Here is a 27,048-nt window from a genome sequence, read left to right as displayed (position 1 = left end):
TAGTTGCTGCTTCTCACGATTGGTTGGGGTATATAAGGAAGCCCCTGAGACCAATAAATTTGTCTGATGAGCTTGAGGCTTCAATGCTCTCAATCCTCTGATCCCAATCTCTCTTTGTCTTTCATTCCTAATAGCCTTCGGGTCCATGACTTCAACACTAAGAGCAGGATGAGGACACAGATATAACATTGTGTTAGAAATACTAGCTTGAGCACTAAAGCAAGAAAAAGATATAAAATGCATCCAAATTAGAAAAGAAGAAGTCAACATTTCACTATTTGCAGATAACATGATCCTATACATAGAAAGTCCTGAGAAATCCACAACAAAGCTTCTGGAACTTATAAATGAGTTCAGTAAAGTCACAGTTTATAAGATCAATGTGCAAATATTGGTAGCATTTCTGTTCACCAATAATGAGCAATCATAGTGGAGAGGTTGAAAGCTTGCTCTCTAAGATCAGGAACAAGATAAGGATGCCCACTGTCACCTCTGCTATTCAACATTGTGCTTGAAGTTCTAGTTAGAACAATTAGGCAAGAAAACGTTTTTAAAAAAAGACATTAAAATTGGAAAATAGGAAATAAAACTCTCACTATTCACAGATGACATGATCAAATATTTATAAATTCCTAAACTATCTACAACAAAGCTACCTGAGCTAAAAAAATGAGTTCAGAAAAGTGGCAGAATAAAAGAACAACAAACACAATTCAGTAGTGTTTCTATATGAGTAATAAGTCAACTAAGGAATTCAAGAGAAAAATTCCATTTACAATAACAACAAAAATCCTCAAAAATCTAGAAATTAATTTAACCAGAAATGTAAATGATCTGTATTCAGAAAGCTACACAACACTGTTAAAAGAAAACAAAGAGAACCCAAACAAATGGAAGGACATTTTGAGTTCATGGATTTTGGAAGACTAAACATCATAAAGATGTCAGTCCCTTTCAGACCCATCCATAGATTCAATGCAATGCCAATAAAAATTCCAACACCATACTTTACAAAAATAGAAAAGTCAATTACCAAATTTATTTGGAAGGGAAAGTGTTCCAAATAGCTCAAAACATCTTCAAAAAGAAGAGCAAAATTGGTGGACTCACACTCCCTGGGCTTGAAGTGCATTACAAAGCTACAGTGGTCAAAACCACATGGGATTGGAATAAATATAGACATATTGGTGAATAGATTTGAACTGAGAGTTCAGAAATAGACCCTCAACTCTATGGTCAGCTGGTTTTTTGTAAGCCTACAAAGTCCACATATCTGGGGCTGAAAATAGATGGTGCTGGGGGAACTTGGGTATCCATAACCAAAAGAATGAAAGAGAACCCCTATCTCACTTCTTATACAAGAATCAACTCAAAATGGATAAAAGACCTAAACATAAAAGTCATGACCATAAAACTCCCCGAAGATAATGTCAGGAGACATTTATAAGACTCCTGGGAGATGAGGTTATCTTAAACCTTAACCCAAATCATGAGCAAAGGTGCAGCGGTGCTCAGAGATGTATTCACCAAATGCAATGAATGTCTCATGATGATGGAGGAGGTTGTTGTTATGGGGGGAGGAGTGGGATGAGGGGGGTGGGGGGTATATGGGGACCTCATTTTTTTAATGTAACATTAAAAAATCAAATAAACACAAAGAAATTTTTAAAAAGTCAAAAAAAGTGAAAAAAGTCAAATAAATGAAACTTCCTCAAAATTACACATTCCTGTACCTCACAGGACTTTGGGAAGAGGGTATCCTGCCTTAACCCACTGCCTGTACTGGGGAAGAGTGTAAATCACAATGTAAACTATTATTCATGCAGTGCAAAAGTGCTCCAAAATGTATTTACCAAATGCAATGAATGACCCACAATGATGAAAGAGGTTGATGATGTGGGAGGAGTGAGGTAGGTGGGGTGTGGGATATAAGGGAACCTCTTATATTTTTTAATGTAATATTTTTTGTGATCTATGTATTTTCAAAAAAATACAATTAAAAATAAGTAAATTAAAAAAACAAAACTATGAGACTATAAAAGAAAAGGTCACTTTACTCAATGGGAGAAAATATTTGGAACTCACACCTCTGAAAAGGGTCTAAAATCCATGATGTACTAAGAGATCCTACAACTCAACAATCATAAGGCAAATGATACAATTAAAAAGTGGGCAGAAGACCAGAAAAGACTTTTTCTAAAGAAGTACAGAGGGAGGAAAAAACACATTATTGAAGATGGATTAGAGTTTCTCAAATGAGAGGTGGATTACTGTAGCCTGAATGGAGATTGTCACAGAATGGTGTGCATTTTGCTGCCCAAACCTATGCTCTTTCCAAGTTAAGGTGTCTCAAGGCACTTCCCCCTCTGTGATAGAGACTGTATTGCTCTCCATTTCTTCTGCCAGCTCTCCTGCTTCTGCAGCCATTCTTACCTCAGAATGTTCAGCTCCTGTTTCTGTGCTCCTGTTATAGTGCAGGCGTTGACAGATTTATCCCCTTTAACGTTCTTCTTCATGGCCACCATGAACCTCTGCTGCTACTGCTGGTGCCACTCTGACCTGAAGGAAAGTGAGGTTAAGTGTTTCTGTCCATTTCAACTGTGTTTCTTTTTTTAAAAAAAGATTTATTTATTTATTTATTTCTATCCCCTCCCTTCCACCCCAGTTGTCTGTTCTCTGTGTCTATTTGCTGTGTGTTCTTCTTTGTCCACTTCTGTTGTTGCCAGCGGCATGGGAATCTATGTTTCTTTTTGTTGTGTCATCTTATTGTGTCAGCTCTTTGTGTGAGTGGCACCATTCCTGTGCGGCTGCATTTTCTTTCACGCTGGGTGGCTCTCCTTACGGGGCGTGCTCCTTGCATGTGGGGCTCTCCTACGTGGGGACACCCCTGCATGGCACGGCACTCCTTGTGTGCATCATCAGTGTTTGTGGGCCAGCTTGACATGGGTCAAGGAGGCCCGGGGTTTGAACTGTGGACCTCCCATGTGGTAGATGAATGCCCTAATCACTGGGCCAAGTCCACTTCCCTCAACTGTGTTTCTTGACAAATTTTACTTAAGGTTTTCTCTAAAATATAGTTCATTCTTTCCACCTTTCCTGGTGACTCAGGTCTCCAGGCTGCATGCAATTTCCATTTAATTTCAAGACACTGATTGACACCTTGTACCACAGTTTAAATAAAAGCAGGTCCATATCTGACTGAATTGTTGGGGCAGTCCAAATCTTGGGATGATTTCCTGGAGGAGGAAATTATTTTCCATGGAATGCTGTTCTGTGCATCAGGGAAAGGCTTCCATGCTCCCTGAAAAGGTGTTTATGAGTACCAAAAGATACTTAAAGTTTCCTGTGGTTTTCTGCATCACTGTGAATTCTACTTGCCAGTATTCAGCCAGGGCAAGCCCTTGACTTTGTGTCCCAAAAGAAGTCCATGATGTTCTCTTTGGGTTATTTTTCTGGCAAGTAAGACACTGGTTAAAGACTGAATGCACTGCTTGAGCAAGGTGAGGTCCCACCACCAATCAGTGAAGAAGGCTTAGCAGGGCTTGCTGTATCAAATGTGTGGTTTGGGGATAATAAGAAACTAGGGGATATAGGAGATTTTCAGGCAGATAAAATAGTCCTTGGCTGTTTTTCAGCCACTTATCCCCTTTTTCTAATTTCTCTGAATTTTCTTGAAAACCCCATTCTCTTGCACATTCAATGTCTGCAGGGGTATAGAGAAGACTTCCTCTATATCTTGAGGAATCTGAGGTTTAATGAGTGCAGCTACTTGACAAGGAGGGTAGCCTTTTCTTGTAGCCTCTGTTGCTGCTTGGCCTGCTTGCCTGTTCATTAGGGTGTCCCCAGCAGTGCACTACAGCTGCTTCTGCAGGTAGTTTTACTGTTTCTAAAAGTTCATGATTTGTGTGGCACGTTTAATGTATTTTCACCCAGATGACAAAAGTCCTCTCTCCTTCCAAATGGCCCCATGTGCATGCAAGACAAGAAAAACATATTTTGAGACAGTGTGCATATTCACTCTTTTTCCATCTCCTCTTTGGAAGTCTCTAAGAAGAGCAACAAGCTCAGCTTTTTGTGCTGAGCTTCCTGGGGGAAGTGGTGCATCTTCTAGTACTTCCCCTGCAGTTACAAGAGCACATCCAGCTTTTCAAGCACCCCCTTCAATGAACCTACTTCCATCAGTGAAGATTTCTAAATGTGTATTTAGTAGAGGAGTATCCTGCAAGTATTTCCTGGAAGAGAAGACTTCCCCTAGCATTTCCATACAATCATGAATTAGTATTTCCTCAGCACTTGATGGGACTAGAGAAGCTGGACTTAAGGCTGCACAAGCTTTTAATTTAACTTCTAGGTTGTCTAGGAAGTCTCTTTTGGGTTATTCAAAAATTTCCTTTCTGTTCAAGCAGTGTAAGTACTCGATGGGGGGTGTGAATGGTGAAGTTTTGCTAATGTAAATTATCCAGCTTCCTGTAGTAAAACAGGTTGCAGCAAAAGCTCTTAAACATGCCAGCCACCCTTTTGCAGTATTGTCTAGCAATTTTGAGAAGTACACTACTGGACGATGCTCACCTTCCATTTTCTGGGTTAATACTCCAAGGGCTACAGCTTGTTTTTCATGGACAAATAAATCAAAAGGCTTTCTTAGATCTGGTAGTCCCAGGGCAGGGGTACTCATTAGCTTCCTCTTCAGTTAGTGGAAGTCTTGCTCACATTTAGAGGTCCCGTGGAGGGACTCTGCATCCCACCAACCAAAGTTGTGTGCAGGGGTTTAGCTATTAGCCCAAAATTTAGAATCCAGATTCGGCAGAACCTGGCCATGCCTAAAAATCCCAGCAGCTGGCAATGGCTCTTTGGACTTTTTTATTTCTAAAACAGCTTTTACTCTAGCAGTTGTCAGGGTACAACCCAAGATAGTAGATTGATTTCTGGACTAGCTGCACTTTATTCTTTGAAACCTTGTGCCCTAAATTTTCTAAGCTATTTAGCATTTCAATTTTATCTTTAACACGTTCCTCTTGGGTTGGGCTTGCAATTAAAATATCATCTACATACTGAAGATTTTGCCCAGTTAACGTAACTGTCTCTCACAAGTCCTGGGCTAATTGTTCACCAAAAATGGTTGGGAAATTTTTGAACCTGTTAGAGATTCTCCCTCACTAGATTTTCAATAATCAACAAGCTGTGACTCAGTTCTCTGATCTCTCCCAAATCAAACACCTTCTCGGATCCCTCTCAACTTATCAAAACACACCTGTCCCTAATAGCCTTATTTACTTTACAGTTGCTTTCCTCTTGCAAGTAAGCTTTTAGCTGACTCCTAAGTCTAGAGGTACTCCAAAAAGCAGTAATCCAAAATATAGTCCCAAATATCTATCTAAACTATTAAGTTAAAGCCTAACTGCATTTATCATGTTTAAATATTCCTCTCTTGATGATTATTAGTAAAAGTGTTTCCAAAAACAAGTTGCATATTATAAACAGCACCAATTCCAAAAAAATATCTTGATATCTTCTTAGCTATAGCCATACCTAAGAAGTAAGAATTATGAGTCAAATTAGTGAACTTTGTTTCTGCCTGTGTGTCATAACTCTTTCTGTTTGTTTGTTCAGTGCCAGTGTATATTTTAATACCTCTGGATGGTAATATTAATTCCTAAAAGAGCTCTATTCAATGGCAAAAAATTAAACAACCACATATATTAACTGTTAGAGGTTTGCAATAATTAACAAGCTGTAGCTCAGTTTTTCCTGATATGCATTGAGGAAAGGCTAACCCCATCCCCCATAAGCCTACATGTCCAAGGGCATGGCACTTCCCCACAAGTTAAATAAAGAAGTCTCTCTTCATACCCCCCCCCCATGCTGGTGAGGGGCCTGAAGTCTGTTCCTCAGACCCCCTCTGTTGGGAGATCTTCCCAATAAGTCTTTCTTTGTCTATAGTCATTTCAGTCTCCGTGTCCCAGGAAGTGCCATATTTTTTTCTCCAACATTAACAAATAGGTAGGAATGCTAATTAGATCTTTAAAGTGATGAAAATTGTAAGTCTTGATGATGAAATTGCTACAAATCTTTTCATAAAAAATGGTTCTTGCCTAAATTAAAATGAAAGTTTATTTTTCCTCACAGGATGAAATGTAGGACATTAAAAGCAGTAAAAAGTTTGTAGGAGTGCTGACTGGAATTTGACAAGTTTGTTCAAGAAACTGTGTTTTGTCCTAAGCTAAGATGGTTGATTTTCATAAAATTAGAATGGAAGTATGCAGGACAAAACTTGAATGCATATGGCAAGTTGTAGAAGGTACTGTGGTAGCACTGAGTAAGGGAATGTGTTCTGTAAAGCCAGAGTTTGTCTTGAAATAAAGTAACTATACTTTATGCAGTTATGAATAGTTATAAGAAGTCTGTAGAAGCATTGCTTAAACTGAAATATTCAAATAGCTAATTACAGAAAGTCATTATTAAACAGAAAATGAACTGATGATTGAAAGCCACCTCAATCTGCATATTACAGTGGTGATAGGGAAAAAATAATTTTAATTCCATTGGAAATCTTCGGTTTTCAGAAAATAATGAGGAAAGTAGTTTTTCCTGCACTGCTAAAATAAAATACCTGCTACTTAATGTAATCATAATTGTATGTTCTAAGAAATTTGTTTTGAGACAGTTCCCAAAATCATTTTACTAGCTTATGCATCTATGACGTATAGAATGTGTCTTATTGTTAAGGAAAAAGATAGTAATTTTGCCCCAAGATAAAATATCTGGTTATCAGGAAAAGTGAAAATGCAAAACAAAACCTGAATGAATACAAAAATGCGGAAAGTTCATGAAAAGTAATTTTTGTAGTTAAAGTTGAGTAACATTTGGTATTTATTGAGTCTATCCATAAATTCAAAGCTGTAATAACAAATAGTATACTAGTGGTCTGTTTTAGCAAACGTTTGCAAAATGTTTTTCTCCTGACTAATTGTATAAAAAAGAAAAATCTCTTTTTATCAAAATAGCTTCATATACTTAACCTTATCATTTCCTTGGCTGTTTAAAAGTAAATAAATAAATCTTATCACTTTAAAAGAACATAATATTCAAACCTGTCTTCTCAGAGTCAAGTCCTGAAAAATATCTTTCACTTTGGGAAAAAGTGAAATAATAAAATAGCTGAGTTCATTTGATATATTATAAGTTGAATGGAAAGTGTTTAAAAGTGGTATAAAATTAAAAATGTTTCTTTAACCCTCTATTAATCGAAGTACTCTTAGTAAAATGTTTGCATGAATACTTAAAAGAGTAAAGAAAATTCCTGATAATCTAAAAATGTTTTGGCATAATATTAGATTAAGTATAATTCTGTTCATCATGATTTATGTGTCTCCTAGAAATCAAGAGACAAATACTTTAGCTCATGCTCGATTGATTTGCCCCACCTCCACTAGGGAAGCAGCTCTATGGCTGCAGAGTGATCAGTGAGAGCTGCCAGGGGTGGTGCATAACAGTAGATTATCATGAATTAAAGTAACACCACTGCTGTCTGCAGCAGTCCTGATTATTGCAAGGCTGTTACAAAAATTAATATCCACTTATGTCACTGTCACTGTGTTTAAAACTTGTAAGGCTTTTTTTAGCATCTCCTCAGACAAATCATGAATTATTGGAGCTAACCCCAACTTCCTTGGGGAAGTTGGTATTACTTGATGTGAATTGGCTGAGCATGAGGTTTTAACTGTATTTTTACTTGATTTGCACATGCAGCATGGTCAGGGAGTCCTGTTGCCCAAATCACTGCATTTACCTGAGAGTCTATTTGAAAGGGGTAAGTTATTCTCTTCATGCTCTACTCCCACTTCAGCTAATAGTGCAGCCTGAAGGGCCCATGCTTGATTTGTTGGAACTCTCACATTTAGATATCCTTTTTTACAAGTGATTTCTGCTAGAAGTTTAGCTAAAAGGTCCCTACCTAAAAGGGGAACTGGACACCCAGTCATGTAGAGAAATTGGTGATGAACCTGGTCTTTCCTAATCTGGCAGCTTAAAGGAGCTAAAACTGTGGTTGCGAAGTATTTCCCATAGCTCCAGAAATTGTGGTTTCCTTTTCAGTAGGACAGCCTAGCTGTTCATTAACTACTGAGTAAGTAGCTCCTGTACCCATGAAAAACTTGACTTGCTTCCTTCCCCCTGTTGCAATAATCCAGGGCTCTTGTTCTGAGATGGGGATAATGGGTGGGAGGCTCCAGTCCCCAAGCTTTGGGCTCCATCATTCAGAGTCACTGTGGGTTTCCCCAGCTACCATCATTTTGGATTTTCCTCCTTTTAGCTTGGGGCACTCCTTTATCCAGTGGCCTTTGCCTTTGCAATAGGTGCACTGTTGCAGTCCTAAGCTCGGGTGCTCAGACCCCTAATGCCCACTAGGCTTTGTGTGCTCAATATTGCCCACAACCTAGGCCTCCTCTGTGCTATTGCCACTTCCAATAGCCCCACTTGCTTTTTCATCTGCTTCTGGTGTTTTTCCTCCCTGGCTTGATCCCAATGTATGTACACTTTGAAGGCAATTTCCACTAATTGTGAGATAGGCATACTAAGCCCTCCATCTAACTTCAGCAATTTCCAATGAATATCAGGGGCACTTTGACTAATAAAGGTTAAATTTACCTTACATGCATTTTCAACTTTCTTGGGTCTATGACTGTATATCTGTGAAAAGTACTAAAGATACACTCAAGAAAGGCAGAGGGATTTTCCTAAAGTTCTTGTTTGACCTCCTGTAATTTAGTATTGATTTTTGCTTTGGAACACTGTTCTGCATCCCAGCGAGAATGCAGACCTAATAATGATCAAGGCAGTTCATATGGCCTTGGTCGTTAAGATTCAAATGAGGGTTCTGGGCGGGGTAAGATGGCAGCTGAGTGAGCGCACCTGATAGTCTCTCCTGCAAAGAAGCAGCTGGACAGCATTAGAAATTCTTCAGAACCAGGCTCTTTCAGGATTTTGCAGGGCAGGAGGTGTCGACATCAATTTCATGGGAAGGTAACAGAGAAAATTCATGTAAAAGATAAAATTGAGGCTCTCTTACACGGAGTTGTGCGTGGGACACTCCCCCCTGGGGCAGGCGGAACTGCGGCACAGGCACTGCGGTGGTGATTCCTGGTGGCTCTGTGGTACTGGGGAATTCATAAGCCCTGAGGCAGACTATTAAGGGGCTAACAAGGCAGGAGGCCTTCGCAAACTGATTTGGTGAGACAGACGGGAGTTTTTTGCGAGGTGGGGAATTTTTGATTTCTGACACGAATAATAGTGCTTCTGGCTAGAGCCCCGCCCCCAAGGCCAGCTGCTGATCTTCAGTGGCATTAAATCACTCCCAGTAAAGAGACATCACCAGGAGGCTATTTTGGGGGATTGCACGGTGGGAGGTGTCTGGAAGCCAAATAGGAGAATCTTTTGCGAGGTGTGGGATTTTCGGTTTCAGACACTGATATTAGCACTTCCGGCTAGAGCCCTGCCCCTAGGCCTGACTGAGGATCTACAGCATACTTAAATTGGCTGCAATATAGAGGCACCCCCAACTGGCTGTTTCGGGGGCTTACAGGGCAGGAGGTGTCCTGAAGTCGAATTGGTGATACAGCCACAGAAGAGACCTTAGAGAGAGGGGGAATTGCAGGTTTTGGACACATAGGTCAGAGTTTGTGGATGTGACCTCTCCCATAGGGCTGGCACCCAGCTGCGGGAATCCCTGAAGACTGTGTTGCACTGCAGTGCTCCCAGGCTTCCTGTTAACCGGATTTGAGGTTTCCAGGTCTGTGTCCCCTAAACCCCGGTGGCCCAAACCCCAGAGACTCACACCTCTTGAGTCTGCAATATCACAGACTTTCCATCCCTGAATCCACCACGCCCTGATGCCCATCTGAGGTCCTTGATTGTCCTAGCCCTTGGCATTTGTGGGTTTTTTTTAGTTTAATTTTAATTTTTTATTTTTTATTGTCCTGGTTGCTAATATTGCATTATTTCCTAGACTTTTCTCCCATTGTATCCCCCAAGGTCCATTTTTTTCTGATTTATTTAGGGGTTATTTGTTGTTGCTGTTGTTGGTGTTGTATATCTTCTTTTCTTTTCCTTACTTGTTCCCCTCCCTTTTCTTTATCTACCCCCCCTTTTTCTTTCTTTCTTTCTTCTCTCTTTTTTTTTCTCTCTTTTCTCTTGTCCCTCATTTTCTTCTTATTTTATTTTATCTTAATTATACAATAGGTGCTGCAGGGAACACCTCACATTTACTGGGTTTCCTCATACTCCATTGCCTCATTTCTGTGTGAATTGATTTTGGCTACCTAAACTATCCCCTTTCTCCCACATCTTGATATCCTCCATCATCTACTGTCTCTCCTATATTCCACCTCCCTTTCTTTGATTGCAAATTGTCTAAATCTTAAATCTAATACCTTTGTTTTGTTTTCTGTCTTTTATCCACTCTTAAAACTATTGTCTTTCTTTTCTCTTTCCCTCTCTCACAAAAACAATAGTTTTTTAATTCATACCAGATTCCTCCCATATTCAGCCAACTACCTCATTATAGGTACTCTACCTACTGCTATAACTCTACACAACTTACATGAATCTAATACCCATCCTCCCAGATCTCATATTGTTGCTGTTAACATTTATCGCCAATACTACTTTACACTTTTCCCTTGTTTACACAATTGCCTTTCCCTGGCTCAAATACTTTCCTTCAAAGTGAACTCAGCCAGCAATAAGAAATTAGAATAAGAAGAACAAAGTGACAAAGAGAAGATATAACATGCAAAAACAACAGCTAATTAATCCCCAAGACAGGACAAACAAACTAAGGAACTGATTAAACCCATCAAGATAAAATGATGACCAGACAGCAACAAAAATCTACCAACCAAACCAATAATCAGGAAAACATGGCTGACCCAATGAACAAACTAAAAACCAGGAAGGGGAGCAGAACTTCGCACAAGTAATTAAAGATCTCACAACATATATCACAGACTAAATTAATGAAGTAAAGGAAGAGGTTAAAAATATGAAGACAACACTTGGAGGGGAAATTGCAGACATACACAAAAAGATAACAGATACGATGGAAAAGAACACCACAGTTCAAGAAATCAAAAGTACACTCACAGCAAATAGCAGCAGATTAGAAGAGGCAGAGCAGAGAATTAGCGATGTGGAAGACAGTACATCAGAAATCAAACAGTAGAATTGATCTATTAAAAAGATAGAAAAAATCCACCTAGGACCTAGGGACCTGAATGACAATGCAAAATGTACAAACATACGTATTATATGCATCCCAGAAGGAGAAGAGAAGGGAAAGGGATCAGAAGGAGTGTTGCAGGAAATAATGGCTGAAAACTTCCCAAATCTACTGAAAGAGACAGATGTACAAATCCAAGAAGCACAACACACCCCAAACATCATAAACCCCAACAGGCCCACACCAAGACATATACTTGTCAAATTATCCAATAATGAAGACAAAGAGAAAATTCTAAAAGCAGCAAGAGAAAAGAAAACCACCACATACAAGGGAAGCTCCATAAGATTAAGTGCTAATTTCTCATCTGAAACCTTGGAGGCAAGAAGGCAGTGGTATGATATAGTCAAGGTACTAAAAGGAAAAAATTTCCAAACAAGAATACTCTATCCAGCTAAACTAGCATTCAAAAATGATGGAGAGTTCAAAATACTCACAGATAAACAGAAACTGAAAGAGTATGCCAAAAAGAAACCTCCCCTTCAAGAAATTCTAAAGGGAGTTCTGCAGGAAGAAAGGAAAAAACAGGACACGCAGAGTTGGAGGAGAGTGTAAGAGCAACAAAACAGATAAAAAGAGAAGGAAAAACAAACAAACAAAATATGATAAACACAAGTCCAATCAAAATATGGCTAACATAAATAATTCCTTGAAAGTAATAACACTGAACATCAATGGATTAAACTCACCTATCAAAAGATTCAGACTGGGACATTGGATAAGGAGATATGACCCATCTATATGCTGTCTACAAGAGACACATCTTAGACCCAGAGATTCATGGAGGCTGAAAGTGAATGGTTGGAAAACAATCTTACAAGAAAACAATAACCAAAAAAAGGCAGGGGTAGCTATACTAATATCAGACAAAATAGACGTTAAATGTGAAACAATTGTGAGAGACAAAGAAATATACTACATCTTAGTGAAAGGGACACTCTCTCAAGAAGAACGAACAATCACAAATATATATGCTCCTAACAAGGGTGCCTCTAAATAGGTGAGGCAAACGGTGGAAAAACTAAGTGAAAAAATAGATAAATCTACAAATATAGTGGGGGATTTTAATACACCACTATCTACTCTGGACAGAACATCTCAAAAGAGAATCACTAAAGAAACAAAATATTTCAACAGTATATTAGAGGAGCTGGATCTAATAGACATATACAGATCATTACACCCAAACACAGCAGGATATACATTTTTCTCAAGTGCACATGGATCATTCTCCAAGATAGACCATATGCTAGGCCACAAAGAAAGGCTTAATGAACTCAGAAAGATCATAATCATACAAAATAATATCTCTGACCACAGTAGACTGCAGCTGAAAATTTGCAAGGGCCAGAGGTCCAGATTTCACACCAAGATAAGGAAATTAAACAGCACACTATGAGAAAAACAGTGGGTCAAAGAGGAAATCTCAAAAGAAATCAATGACTACCTTGAAAAAAATGATAGTGATAACACAACATACCAAAATTTATGGGATGCAGTAAAAACAGTACTGAGAGGGAAATTCATAGCCATAAATTCATACATCAAAAGAGAAGAAAGAGCAACAATTGAAGAACTAACTGCACATTTGGAGGGATTAGAAAAAAATAACAAAGTAATCCAACAGGAAGAAGGAAGGAAATAACAAAGATAAGAGCAGAACTAAATGAAATAGAAAATAAGAAAGCATTTGAAAAGATAAACAAGACCAAGAGCTGGTTTTTTGAGAAGATCAATAAAATTGACAAACCTTTAGCAAGACTAACAAAGAAAAAAAGAGAGAAGATGCAAATACATAAAATAAGAAATGAGAAAGGAGATGTCACCACTGACCCCACAGAAATAAGCCTATCATAAGAGGATACTTTGAAAATTTATATTCCAATAAAACGACAATTCAGAGGAAATAGACAAATTCCTAGAAACACATAAGCAGCCTATATTAATGAAAGAAGAAATTGGAGAGCTCAACAAACCAATCACAAGGAGATCGAGTCAGTCATTAAAAACCTCCCAACTAAGAAGAGCCCAGGGCCAGACAGCTTCACAAGTGAATTCTACAAAACATTCTGGAAAGAACTAACACCAATCCTGCTGAAACTATTCCAAAAAATCGAAACAGAAGGAACATTGCTGAACTCATTCTATGATGCCAACATCACCCTAGTACAAAAGCCAAACAAAGACACCACAAGAAAGGAAAATTACAGACCAATTTCTCTAATGAACCTAGATGCAAAAATATTTAACAGAATACTTGCTAATTGTATTCAACAACACATTAAATGAATTGTACACCACTACCAAGTGGTATTCATTCCAGGTATGCAAGGATGGTTCAACATAAGAAAATTAATCAATGCAATACACCATATAAATAGATTGAAGGAAAAAAAATCACACGATTTTATCTATAGATGCAGAAAAAGCATTTGACAAAATACAGCGCGCTTTCTTGATAAAAACACTCCAAAAGATCAGAATACAAGGAAATTTTTTGAACATGATAAAGAGTATATATGAAAAACCCACAGCCAACATTGTTTACAATGTAGAAATCCTAAAATCCTTCCCTCTAAAGTCAGGAACAAGACAAGGATGCCCACTGTCTCCCCTTCTATTTAACATTGTCTTAGAAGTACTTGCTCAAGCACTGAGGCAAGAACCAGACATAAAAGGCATTCAAATTGGAAAGGAAGAAGTCAAAATTTCCTTATTTGCAGATGACATGATCCTATACATAGAAAACCCTGAGAGGTCTACAACAAAGCTTCTAGAACTCATAAATGAGTTTAGAAAAGTCTCAGGTTATAAGATCAATGCGCAAAAATCAGTAGCATTTCTGTACACCAATAATGAGCAAGATCAGGAGGAAATCAAGAAACAAATACCATTCACAATAGTAAATAAAAAAATCAAATATTTAGGAATAAATTTAACTAAAGATGTAAAAAAACTTATACACTGAGAACTATACAAGACTGTTCAAGGAAATCAAAGAAGACCTAAATAAATGGAAGAATATTCCCTGTTCATGAATAGGAAGACTGAATATTATTAAGATGTCTATCCTACCAAAACTGATCTACACATTCAATGCAATCCCAATAAAAATCAACACAGCCTTCTTTAAGGAACTAGAAAAACTAACTATGACATTTATTTGGAAAGTAAAGAGGCCCCGAATAGCCAAAGACATATTGAAAAAGAAAAACGAAATTGGAGGAATCACACTACCTGACTTCAAAACATACTACAAAGCTACAGTAGTGAAAACAGCATGGTATTGGCATAAGGAGAGACACACAGACCAATGGAACCGAATTGAAAGTTCTGATATAGAACCTCATATATATATTCATATAATATTCGATAAAGTCACCAAACCCTCTCAACTGGGAGAGAATGGCCTATTCAACAAATTGGTGCCTGGAGAACTGGATATCCATATGTAGAAGAATGAAAGAAGATTACCATCTCACACCTTATTCAAAGATCAACTCAAGATGGATCAAAGACCTAAATAAAAGAGCCAAGACCATAAAGACCTTGGAAAGCAGGGTAGGGAAACATCTACAAGACCTTGTAATAGGAAATTGCTTCATGATCATCACACCAAAAGCACGAGCAGCAAAGGAACAAATAGATAAATGGGACATCCACAAAATTAAAGCCTTCTGCACCTCAAAGGAGTTTGTCAAGAAAGTAAAAAGGGAACCCACACAATGCGAGAAAATATTTGGCAACCATATATCTGATAAGAGATTTATAACTTGCATATATAAAGAACTCCTATATCTTGAAAATAAAAAGATAAACAACCCATTTAAAAAATGGGGAAAAGATTGAAACAGACACTTCTCCAAAGAAGAAATACAAATGGCTAAAAAGCACATGAAAAAATGCTCCAAATCGTTACCTATCAGGGAAATGCAAATCAAAACTACAATGAGATACCATCTTACTCCCATAAGATTGACAGCTATGAAAAAAACAGAAGAATACAAATGCTGGAGAGGATGTGAAGAAAGGGGAACACTCATCCACTGCTGGTGGGAATGCAGAAGGATCCAAGCATTCTGGAGGACAGTTTGGCGGTTTCTCAAAAAACTAGCCATAGATTTGCCATATGACCCAGCAATACCACTGCTGTGTATATACCCAGCAGAACTGAAAACAAGGACACAAACCGATATATGTACACCAATGTTCATAGCAGCATTGTTCATTATTGCCAAAAGTTGGAACCGACCCAAATGCCCATCAACAGATGAGTGGATCAATAAAATGTGGTATATACATACAATGGAATACTACTCGGCTTTAAGAACAAATACACTACAAACACACGTGATAACATGGATGAATCTTGAGAACCTTATGTTGAGTGAAGCAACCCAGGCATTGAAGGACAAATACTACATGACCTCAAAGATATGAAATAAGCAAGCTGCCTCAGAGAGCTGGAGACTGGAAGATAGGCTTATAGGAAATCGGGGGGTAGAGGAAGGATGTAAGCTGAATCTACATGGGTGAAATCGATGATAAGCTGGAGGTAAGTATGTGTACAAGGAAGGGATAAAATGGAGGCATAGGGTTACCTTTGGGTGGCGCTTTGGGGTTTGAGAGGGTCTAGGGATGGGCGGATAGGTAATATTGCCCAAGAAATTGGGGGGAGGGTGGGGCAACATATGAACATAGGAGACTATCAGGTGTTGTTTGAGAGTATAATGCTGAGAAAACCTTTTCAGAATAGAATTAGGAAAGTTACCTGTTTAAGATACGCAAAGGGATAATCTGATGCAGGACAGACTCCTAGGGAATATCTGAATGCTCATTTTGTCAGAGTGGGTTATACCATTGGGTAGAGACCCATATAATGAGAGTGAAGGTAGACCCACAACCTGGGGCGGACTAATGCCATCAAATAGAGGGAACTGTATCTCTCAAGAGAAATGGTGGCTCCCAAGGCATTAGGGCAGTTGAGCAAGTCAAGCCCTCAACACTGTTGCAAGTATCTCTGAACATGGCTCCTCAAGAAATGAAGATTGACTGTCACTGTGGGCCCCAAGGGGAGGGGGAAATAGACATTGAATAGATGGAACCAACATAACTGTGAGGGCAATAAAAGTGTTTCACTAGAGTACACAAGGATGGATATAAAACATGTAGTATTACACCAAAAACATACAGGGGACGACAGACTAATAATGTAAACCATAATGTAAAACATAGGATAACTAAAAAATTTAGAAAACTGTATAGCCTAAATTATAAACCACAATGTAAACACAAATGTTACCTTGTTTGAAAGCTATTGTCTCAATATCTGTACATCAGTTTCAATAAATATGATATGAATAAGTTAAAAGATTATCAATGTGGAAGGGAAAAGGTTTTATAATGGATATGTGGGAGTACTGTATATTGTATATATGAATTACTGTGATCTAAGGCTCTTGTGAAGAGAAGCTCAATAATTAGGGAAAAAAGGAAAGAAAAAGATAGGATGTAGAATTTTTCCAAATCAATATGTATTCTATATCTAACCTTTAAACTCATCGCTACATTCCATTTTACTAGTAAGGGAACCTGACATTATATTGAGCTTCACTTTTCAGAAAGTTTTGGATCACAGAGTGGTTCAACAATGGCAGCAGAGGAATACTGGTATGGGATGTTATTGACAGGGGACATATGGTTGACAGGGAGTTATACAGGGCATGTGTCCAGGGTGCATGGAAATGTTTGGATATACTCATAGTGGAAACAATTAAACAACCAAGCCAAGGTCCACAGGAAGGAGGAATGCAGTAAGGATTAGAGTGGACTTAATGATATTCTATTCATGAACTATTGTGGTTAACAATCGAGAAAATGTGGCATTGGTGTGGAAAAAGTGGCCTTGGTGGCTGCTGGTGCGGGGAATGGGAGGAAGAGATGAGATGTGGAGGCATTTTCGGGCCTTGGAGTTGTCCTGAGTGGTGCTGCAAGGACAATTGCCAGACATTGTATGTCCTCCCATGGCCCACTGGATGGAATGTCGGAGAGTGTGGGCTATGGTGTGGACCACAGGCCATGGGGTGCAGCTGTGCCCAGAGATGTACTCACCAGGTGCAATGGATGTGCGATGATGATGGGGGAGAGTGTTACTGTGGGGGAGTGGTTGGGTGGGGGCAGTGGGGTGAATGGGGACCTCATATTTTTTTAATGTAATATTTTTTAAAAAATGAATAAATAAAATAAAATAAAATAAAAAAGATTCCAATGATGATTAGTTTCATGGACCAGCCTCATTTGGGAGGCCATAAATAGGGTTTTGAGGTGCTGCCTGCTACAATGCCTCAGCTTCTTGTCATGCTTTCCAAAGGACCGTATGCCTTTCCTCAGGGTTGAAGAAGATGTTCATAAAGGCTTGTATATCAGCCCAGGTAGGGTTGTGTGTGGCAAAAAAGAAAAAAAAAGTTCATTATTTTCTCAGGATCTGCATAATAAGCCAGAGTGTTATTTTTCCAATTAAACAAATCAGAGGTAGTGAAAGCAATGTGGACAAAAAGAAAACCTCAGGGTCTTCTTTGGGTTGCAGGGGATACCCTGGCCCAAAATAGCTCCACTCTGAGTATGGGAGAGAGATTGAGGAAAGGCTGTTGTGGGAGGAAAAGGGGGTCTGATACCTCCAAGGGAAGTGTGGGTGTTGGTGGTGGTCCTGGCAGGGGAGGAGGCAGAGTTGGTCCAGAGTAATGAGGTGGTAGAGTACTTAAATCAAGGAGTTTATCGATGGGTTCTAAGAGGGGATTCCAAGACCTCAACTGTTTTTGTAACCAGGGATGAAGGGGTCCCACAAAACATCAACCCACAACTCTTTCTGGTTTCCTTATCTTTCCACAACTCAAGGAAGACTTGAACATATGGGGCCTCTGCCCATTTCCCTTGCTGTTTACAAAACATGTCCAATTGCAATATAGCATGAAAATTGACTCATTTTCTGGCCAAATTGCTCTGTCATCTAATCTATATCTAGGCCAAGCTTAATTATAAAAAATAATTAATCTATTTTTCTGTAATCAATATCCCCCAAATTTAGACCAATTTTTCGGAATATATCCTAGTGGGAAGCACTTGGGTACTGACACCTCATTCTCCGTGGTGGCAGAAAAAGAGAGTGAGAGAACAGCCAAAATAGAGGCATGAAAGGCAGCAGGTTTCCCCTTAATGGGAGCAAGGGAGTGGGACTCAAACCCACCAAAACCTCTACCACTGTAACCAAACTTTCACTACTTTAGCAAAGGTAAACCAAATGCTAACTATTGGTCAGCTAGAAGAAAAAAAGTAATGACTAAAGGAACAAACTCACCTGACAGCGTAAGGAGATGACCCGCTCCTCCATCCTAACCTCATGAGCCTTGGTTCCTTTGGTGGCTGGGAAAGGGCTCTGTCCCGAGTAACCCCCCCGACTCCTCAGGAAAATCACTAGCAGCTGCTGGAGTCAAATGCCTCGGTGCAGGCAACCCCCTCTGCAGTTCACCTTGGAAGAATACTCTGGTTACTATTTTTATTTATTTATTTGTATCCTGGTGGAGTCACCAATTTGTCAGGCCTCAAGGCAGGGCCTTTATAGATAACCAGAGATGGCATGAAGAAAACTTCAACAGGAGAGTTAGGTAAGCTCACATTTATTATGTCTGCAGAGGTAAGGAGCCAAGGCCAGTCTAAAATGACTCAGACCTGACTCCCTGTGCTGCGGTTTCACTCTTGCTAAAATATCCAAATTACTACTTAACATTTGCTTTGATTATGCATTAGCTTTTATGCATATAGATGAACACACATAGCTGGTTATATAATTGTATGACAAGTATGTTCAGGAAATCATGCTTGCCTATACATTGCATAATCAAAAAAGGGGTGGATAACTCCACCCCTGGGTGGGAAATTTACTATGTTAAGTAAGATGAAGGGAGGCCATCCTGTTGATGCTGGCTTTCATATTTCATTACTTCAACAGGTATTCCTGACCACCAAAAGTGGAATTTGGCAGAAAGAGAGGGTTGCATCTCATTACCTTCTGATTTACATACAATTCTTTCCTTTGTATCCTAGCAATAGGGAAACTAGTTACTTTCAGCTATTCAGTCATCCTACATCCATCACACTGTGTGCTCCAGGATGACCTCCAAGGAGGGGAACACATGGTAACAGGTCATATACCATGGAAGCCTTGCTCCCTGGTGATCAGCCAGTTCATAGACTGGCATGGGACCTCACTTCCTCCTTAACCTGGACAGTGGGTTCAGGGATACATGCCTCTGCAACTCCTGGAATGTATCAATGGCATAGAAAACACTAGGTGTTCATTAAACTGGGGGTGAACAGAGTCTATGATTATCTCTTTGGAGAGCTCAGTCTGAAATACTAGAATATTTTTCCCATGAGTGAAAATGTGATTTTGGCTTGCCTCTCAACAATACCCCCTCTACCATATACACCTTGTTAATACATAAACACCTGACCATTTATGCTCTGAAGATCCATAGCTTGATGAACTTGAAGTCTGCTCAGATGAAGCTGAACAAGACCTCTATGATATTCTTGGAATCTTACTGGACTTGGAACTTGGACCTTGATTTTGATGCTATAGGGTGCTCAGAACCTTCCTTTGGATTCGAAGCCTCTGAAAAGAGAGTTATGTACATGAACTCCCTGGGTCCCAAGCTACAAAACCAAGAACTCTGGTCACATGCATCCCCAGAGATTTCTCCACTCTTACCATCCCCCAAATTGTGAAATCACATTACTTATTCTTCCTCCTTTGGATATACTGCTGTGTACAATGTCCTGTGAACAATTATAATAATGATAATACTGCCTTATAACAAGATTTGTACTCTGAAAATTATGTAATACTTACTAGGATTTTATTATTATAATTTTAATTTTCTTCCATTTTAATTTTCTTATTTTGGCATTTACTTTTTGAATGCCCTTTGAATTGTCTCCTTTGGTGCATGGAATTTGGTCTCATATTTCTGAACATTTGTAATATGTGAATCTCTGAAAAAAGTTTTCTAAGTAAATTTCAAGTGGAAGCACTCAAACGGTATATGGTAACCTTTTTTTAACCTATTTTATAAAGAAAGCTAATATAGAATGATTCATATTTAGAAAGAATTAAGTGGTGTATTTTGTTAAGGTTCTTATGGTCTTTTTTAAATTCATTTTTAAAAAAATATTACATTCAAAAAATATGAATTCCCATTCAACCCCACCGCCCCCACCCCTTACTCCCTCCACAGCAACACTCTCTCCCATCCTCATGACACATCCATTGCATCTGGTAAGTACATCTCTGGGAATCGCTGCACCCCATAGTCAATGGTCCACATCATAGCCCACACTCTCCCACGTTCCATCCAGTGGGCCCTGGGGGGATCTACAATGTCCCGTAGTTGTCCGTGAAGCACCACCCAGGACAACTCCTAGTCCCGAAAACGCCTCCTCATCTCATCTCTTCCTCCCATTCCCCGCACCCAGCAGCCACTTTACAATCTTCTTTGTATCTCTCATAACAAAGCAAAAGAAGGAAGTTAAAATTGTCCTTCTCAGAACAGAATCTCCTCTTAATGTATCCTTATTAGATGATATCTTTCAGGGAGAATGTAGAAAATAGATGTCCATATCTGAAAGCATTGATTCCACAAATGTCAAATGATCATGACACAAAAGCCTCAGTTAAGGTTGCTGGAATCAGGGTGATATTAGCCTATGGATATCATAAGTTTGTGAATAACAGGGAAGGATTGCAAAGTGCAGGATGAAGAAAAAAGGAAGGAAACATAAGTTTTGTGGTGGCAGGGCATGGTGGGAATGTGAAAATCCAGCAAGAGACATAGGATAGAGAGAAGGAACCTCCAAGCAGGGTGTTAGATGCCAGGCAGAGGATAGGGAACAGGAATCAGGGAGGAGACACTGGGAGGGAGTACAGTGGAACATCAGAGAAGGAGAGAGGGAGGGGGAAACTGGCTGGAGAAAGAGCACAAAACTAGGAATTATAGCAGAAGAACAATTTAGGGAAAGCAGTAATTAAAAATGTGAACCTGAGTTGAGACTAGACAGATATAGGCTGTTAGATTCTTTGAAAAATGTGGGTAGAAAATATAGTAGAGCATGAGCTCAGGATGGGGCAACAGAGCTTAAAAGAATAGAGGTGTCTGGAATAAATGTGGGACATTGTGCTCCATCATGTCACCCATTCTCTTAATGTCCTGATCAATTTTGTTAATTCCTAAAAATATGCATTCATTATAATTAGAAAATGTAATAAAAATGAAGTATGGGGTCTTTTTCTAGTTACATCACCAGCTGGTGCTTGATAGTAATCCCTGGGGACCAGGGAGGCTCATCCCTGTGAGCCATGTTCCATGCCGGGGGGAAGGTAATGTGTTTACATGCTGAGTTTGGCTTAGAGAATGACCACATTTGAGCTGGATATTCTCAGGAAGCCACTCTTAGGCACCCTGCAGCTCTAGGCCTACTTGAAATTTCAAGCACACAGGTCTATAATCATAATCATCAGTATCAAGGGCCCATAATTAGACCCTCCTTCCCTGGTCTTTAGCCCTTGCACTTGGGGAATTGTTGCTGCTCTATTGGGGAGTGAGGTAGAGTTTCCTGGAATGGGAACTCAGCACTCCCTCTGTAGTCATGTGAAATTTGAACCACTATGTAATTACCCAATGAACATCTGAACATATCTGTTTACCCAATATGCATGTCCTGGAGAACTCCCTCCCATCCATGCATCTCCCATCAATGACACCCCACATCAGTGCTCCTCCCCTGCCATAGTTGAACCCCTCTATGATCCAAAACTTCTTCAAAAATGAAGTCTAATATATTGACAAATTCAATTAATAGGAAAATGAAATAGTAAGGATCGGTTTAAAGATTAGAAACAGAATACATAATAATTTAGAAAAACTAAAATAAAGTAAAAATTAATTAGGTATTAAAATGAAAAATATCACAATTTTTTTGATGTTTTGCCTTTTTCATCACTGTAATAGGTGTTGCCCTGTATGTACAGTGGCAAGGCAATCTCTCCCATTTCTTCCCAGGTGTCCACAAGCTTATTTTTTTATTATGTCTTCAAAAAAGATTTAGGTTGCACTAGAGTCACATATAGAATATAGGGGACTCCCATAAACCTAACATCAATACCTTCTCCCCCTTTCCCAGCAATGATCTTTTTACATATGGATGTTACATTTGCTGCAACTGATGTACAGATATTGAAATATTGCTGCTGACCATGGTTCCATTATGGTTTACATTTTAGACTGTACACTCTTATAAGTTTTTGTTTACATTATGGTTTACATTACAGTTTATATTTTAATTGTACACTTTTATAAATTTTTGGTGAAATCTAACACCTTAAACCAGCAACCCTTCCTTATTATGTTTTCTAAGCTTTTTCAGCATTATAGTTTCAACCACGTACCCGTCAATCTCCCATGTTTGCCTGCTCCACTCAACCCTCCCCCAAATTCCTTGGACCATCTGACTCATTGCCACAACCCTAGTCCACCTCAAGCCTGCAAAGCCCAACCCAATAGTATCGCTATGCCCCATCTCATCCCTTCACTTCACCCCCCCAGGGTACTCAGGATGGAGGAATAAAATATGGATTAGAGTGGACTTTCTGGTATTTCACTATAGAATTATTGTGACTCTAGCAATGAAAGAAACTGTGTCATTGATGTGAAGACAGTGGCCGTGGGAGTTTCTGAGGACAGGGAGAGGGAAGAAGAGGTGTGTTATGGGGGTTTTTTCAGGACTTGGAGTTCTCCTGAATGCAGGAAACAGATGCAGGGACAGATGCAGGACATTATACATCCTGCCATAACCCACTGAATGGACAGGAAGAGAGTGTAAACTACAATGTAAACTATAATCCATGCTGCATAGCAGTGCTCCAGAATGTATTCATCAAATGTGATGAATGTGCCACACTGATGAAAGAGCTTGGTTATGTGAAATATGGGGGGGTGGGGAATGGGGGTATATGGAAACCTCTTATATTTTTTAATGTAACATTTTGTGTGAACCCTGTATCTTTAAAAAAAGAGAACAAAAAAGTGAAGGAGAAAAAATTCTACAATTGAATGTAAGAAATAAAACTCTTACTGAGAGAAAAATGAAGTATGAATCTTCTGACCTCTTTTTCCCAGGCCCACACCCTTCTTTCTACCCTAGTTGCCTACTTAGTTCTTCCCTTTCCATCTATATAAAGCAGTTAGATTACAGACCTGATAATTGGGTAATTTGCCTATGCCTATTCTGGAAAGCCCCTTAGACTCAAAGAAGAATTTTTGTGTTGCCCATTTACCCTTCATTTATCCATTCATATGTTGTGTCTACCAAATAACAGGAAGTACTTCTTCAGTGAAAGACTCAACGGGCTTCATGCCTTCACTGCAAACCCTTCATTTTCTTTCTTTTGGTCATGGGGAAATAACTCCAAGAGCCATCAGGGAAAATCTGATCCAGGAGAAATCAGACCACCCACAAACCAGCTCTCAGCAATCAGAGGCAATTTTCCTTCCATCCTTACCTACAGACTTAAAGACCTCTTCATTCCAGATCACTGTTTCATGTTGTCTGGGTGGATGTGAACTAAAAACAGCCTCTGATGGATTTTTATTCTTCTTCCTAGTTGTAAGTAATTTCCCAATTTCTCCTGAGTTGGGTGATCTGATTTATTCCTGAATATCCATTCAGTTGGTATACAAATTTCCTCTCCCACAGGCAGATCTCAGATGGTCAAACTGATGGAAGAGCAGATGGATCTGAATGAACACCAAGGCTTCCAGTAACACTTCTGTGACATCATCATTGACATAACTCAGTTCCATGTGCCTAGTTTGAACGTAAACATGGCAACATGAATCATATGACAACTGTTGGAACAGGATATTGGTTGTAGAGGATAGAGATTTTATAATAAAAATGAATTGAAACTTCTCTCTGCCCTCAAAGAAGGGGCCATCCATTGACTGAGGAGCAGGGACTGATAACGCTGATGGACTGTTGCTTTCTCTTAAGTCTTTCATTTGTCTGTGCTCTTTCTCCAGCCTTGGTCACAAAATGTCCACTCAGAACCGCTCTCAGTTCCATTTGCCTCTGAGTCTCCATACAGCCTCTTACCTCTGAGTAGAAGGCTTTTTTGCCCCTCCCCTCCCATGGCTCATCTTGCCTCAGAGACACATGGTGTTTAAGAGAGTTGAGCTCCTGCATTTTGGACCTAGTTCCACTCATTTCTGTTCATGTGATCATAGACATTTCAGCTGATCTTTCCATGTCTTACTTCCCTCATCTGTAAAATATGGAGTACACTATAAATTGCGTAGTGTTGTAGGTGGATTGAAATAGGCTACTACATGGAAACACTGAAAATAGTGAGTGGCTGGCACAGAATAAGACCAGGTGAATATCTGCTCTTTATTGTTATACTTAGGTCACAGTTTACTGAGCATATGCCAACTAGGTGGTTTTCCTGCTTAATGTTTTCAGAGTACCCAATTATATCCCTTAAGGTACTAATCATGGTTGATGGGAGATTTTATTCACAAATCTGTCTCCTCCAAATAGACTGTAGAAACTTGGGGAAAAGGCAGGTCTAACTCATCTTTGCAGCTGCAGAAATATGATTGTGTCTAACATATAGTGTGTACTTGATATACATTTGTTGAATCAACAAATGTATGGTGACTCCTCCAAAGGACACACCTACCATAGATATCCAGTAGAATGGGATTGTGTGTTCTGGTTCTTAGAAGTGCCATCACTCAAAAGTGGAACTTCAACCACTGTTATTTCATCTACTGACCCTGAAACTGACCCAGAAAATGTTACTGTGAATGTCCTCAGCCCCTTCATGTACTTCCCCTTGGGGTCTCTGGAACGGGGTTATGATTGTCCTCAACATAAAAGGACTGAGTTCAGGACCTCTAAGATTATCTGTCTGGGAGGTTTAGGAATGCACTCAGGTAAAGATCCATTGTTTTTTTCTTGAGTCAAACTTCCATAATTATTTTGGGGTCTACCTGCTAACATCAGAAAGTCCAGTTGAGTGCAGCTGAGTCTGGACCAGACAAGAAGATGCTCAGATTGACAATCTCATGAGTTGTGAGTGTAGCGAATGTCGTTTTAAACCTCCAGATTTGTGTTTCATTTGCTGTACAGCAAAAAGGTAACTAAAACAATTTTTTACTTGGCCCTATTTCTCTCCAAACTTTGAGGGAACTTCTAGTCATTTCCTTCTCAAGAACACCTGGCATAGTATCTGACATGTAGACCTTTGTTCACTGAATAGATGTTCACTAAAAATAGGTATTTAGAGGTGTGAATCTGTGTATAAAATTATATGTGCAATAAGAATTTTTTCATAATACTTCTTTAAGTAAATGAAACTCCATGTTGGAGGTGCCTGCTTACCAAATGGTAGAAAACTTAAAATTATTTCTTCTTAGTGCATACCTCCCACTGGTTCTGCAATTTTCTCCAAGATATAATGAAGTACCAGAGCATTGGTAAAGAGGGTTAATGCACCCCTTTCCCTGAAGCATTGGCTCTGCTGCTTCAATGCCCTATTTGAGCATGGGCAGCTTGACAAGGCAAGGAGCACCATTAGATTCGTTTCCCTACATCTACACTTTCCCTCTGAATTGTTGACTACCGACCCCAAGAAAGAAGCAATTAACAGAGCCCTGTCTTTTACCAATATCTGGGACTCTCTTTTCCCACAACAACTCACCTTCCCCTCAGTCTCCAGTTCACTTGGTGTGACCACTTTCAATGAGCTGATTATGAAAAACACCTGAAGAGCCATACACTTTTCAAAGCTTTTGCTTTTCAGAGTCCTATTATCTCCTTGAATTAGGTAGGGTAAGAAGAAAAATAGAAGAAAATTTTACATTCAGTTTGTTTTAATAATTTATCTTGCCAAACATTTTCAAAAGGCCATGCAGGAAAAAAAAATCCATCGTTTTTCTTAAAAGTTGCAAAATGAAAAGAGGTTTCAATTCTGTCATAATCTACAGAGAAAGATGCAAAGAGCAGATGGGAAGAGGAATAACTCCCTAGCCATTCTTTGTGATGTACCCACTCTCACACTTCACTTGGAAGTCACTGAAAATACCATGGAGTCCCTCATGCTTCCACAGCAAGCATCATTTATGCTCCAAAGCAGGAATTGCTGTGTGTCCTATCATCTGCTGCAAAATTATATCCAAAACTGAAAACCAACAAAGAGGTAGGTAAAAAAAAAATAGAATGAAAGAAATGAAATCAGGTTTTCATATAGATAATGACTTTCCTGAGTATTTTCAAAGATTTTATTCATACGGGTGTCACATAAAGAAAGTACATTTGGTGAGGGAGACACTTGGGATGCTGCTAAAATAACATGTATCCCTCCTAATATAATATTACATGTGTGATATTTTGCTTATCATATGCCTACTTCACACAATAATGTTCTGTGAAGACAATATCTTGTTTGGATGTTGTCAGTATATGACTATTATGTATATGGTAACTGGTACCTGCCAAGAACCCAAAAATATTTGTTGAATGAGTGAATTAAGTAATTAATCAATATTTTGGGGGATTTAACTTTGCACAGCTTCTTTATTTCTTCTGTGAAAACAGGAATAAATAAATTGACATTATCCCAAATACAATTATTTCTTTTTCTATTTTTTATTTTTTTA

General features: G+C 39.0%; 1 long non-coding RNA gene across 1 annotated transcript; it reads right to left on the bottom strand.

Annotated features, from left to right (window-relative positions):
* LOC131276598 (uncharacterized) lies at positions 1-24,080 on the bottom strand. Its single transcript, XR_009184054.2, has 3 exons — positions 23,889-24,080; positions 2,434-2,559; positions 1-157 (listed from the first exon to the last, which is right to left on the bottom strand). It is a non-coding gene; the product is annotated as an uncharacterized lncRNA (long non-coding RNA).
* Positions 24,081-27,048: the final 2,968 nt, after the last annotated feature.

This window comes from Dasypus novemcinctus, chromosome 29, assembly GCF_030445035.2.
Source record: "Dasypus novemcinctus isolate mDasNov1 chromosome 29, mDasNov1.1.hap2, whole genome shotgun sequence".
Lineage (NCBI taxonomy): Eukaryota > Metazoa > Chordata > Mammalia > Cingulata > Dasypodidae > Dasypus > Dasypus novemcinctus.
The sequence above is the reverse complement of the archived record's forward strand: the minus strand, read 5'-3'. Positions and strand labels throughout refer to the sequence as shown.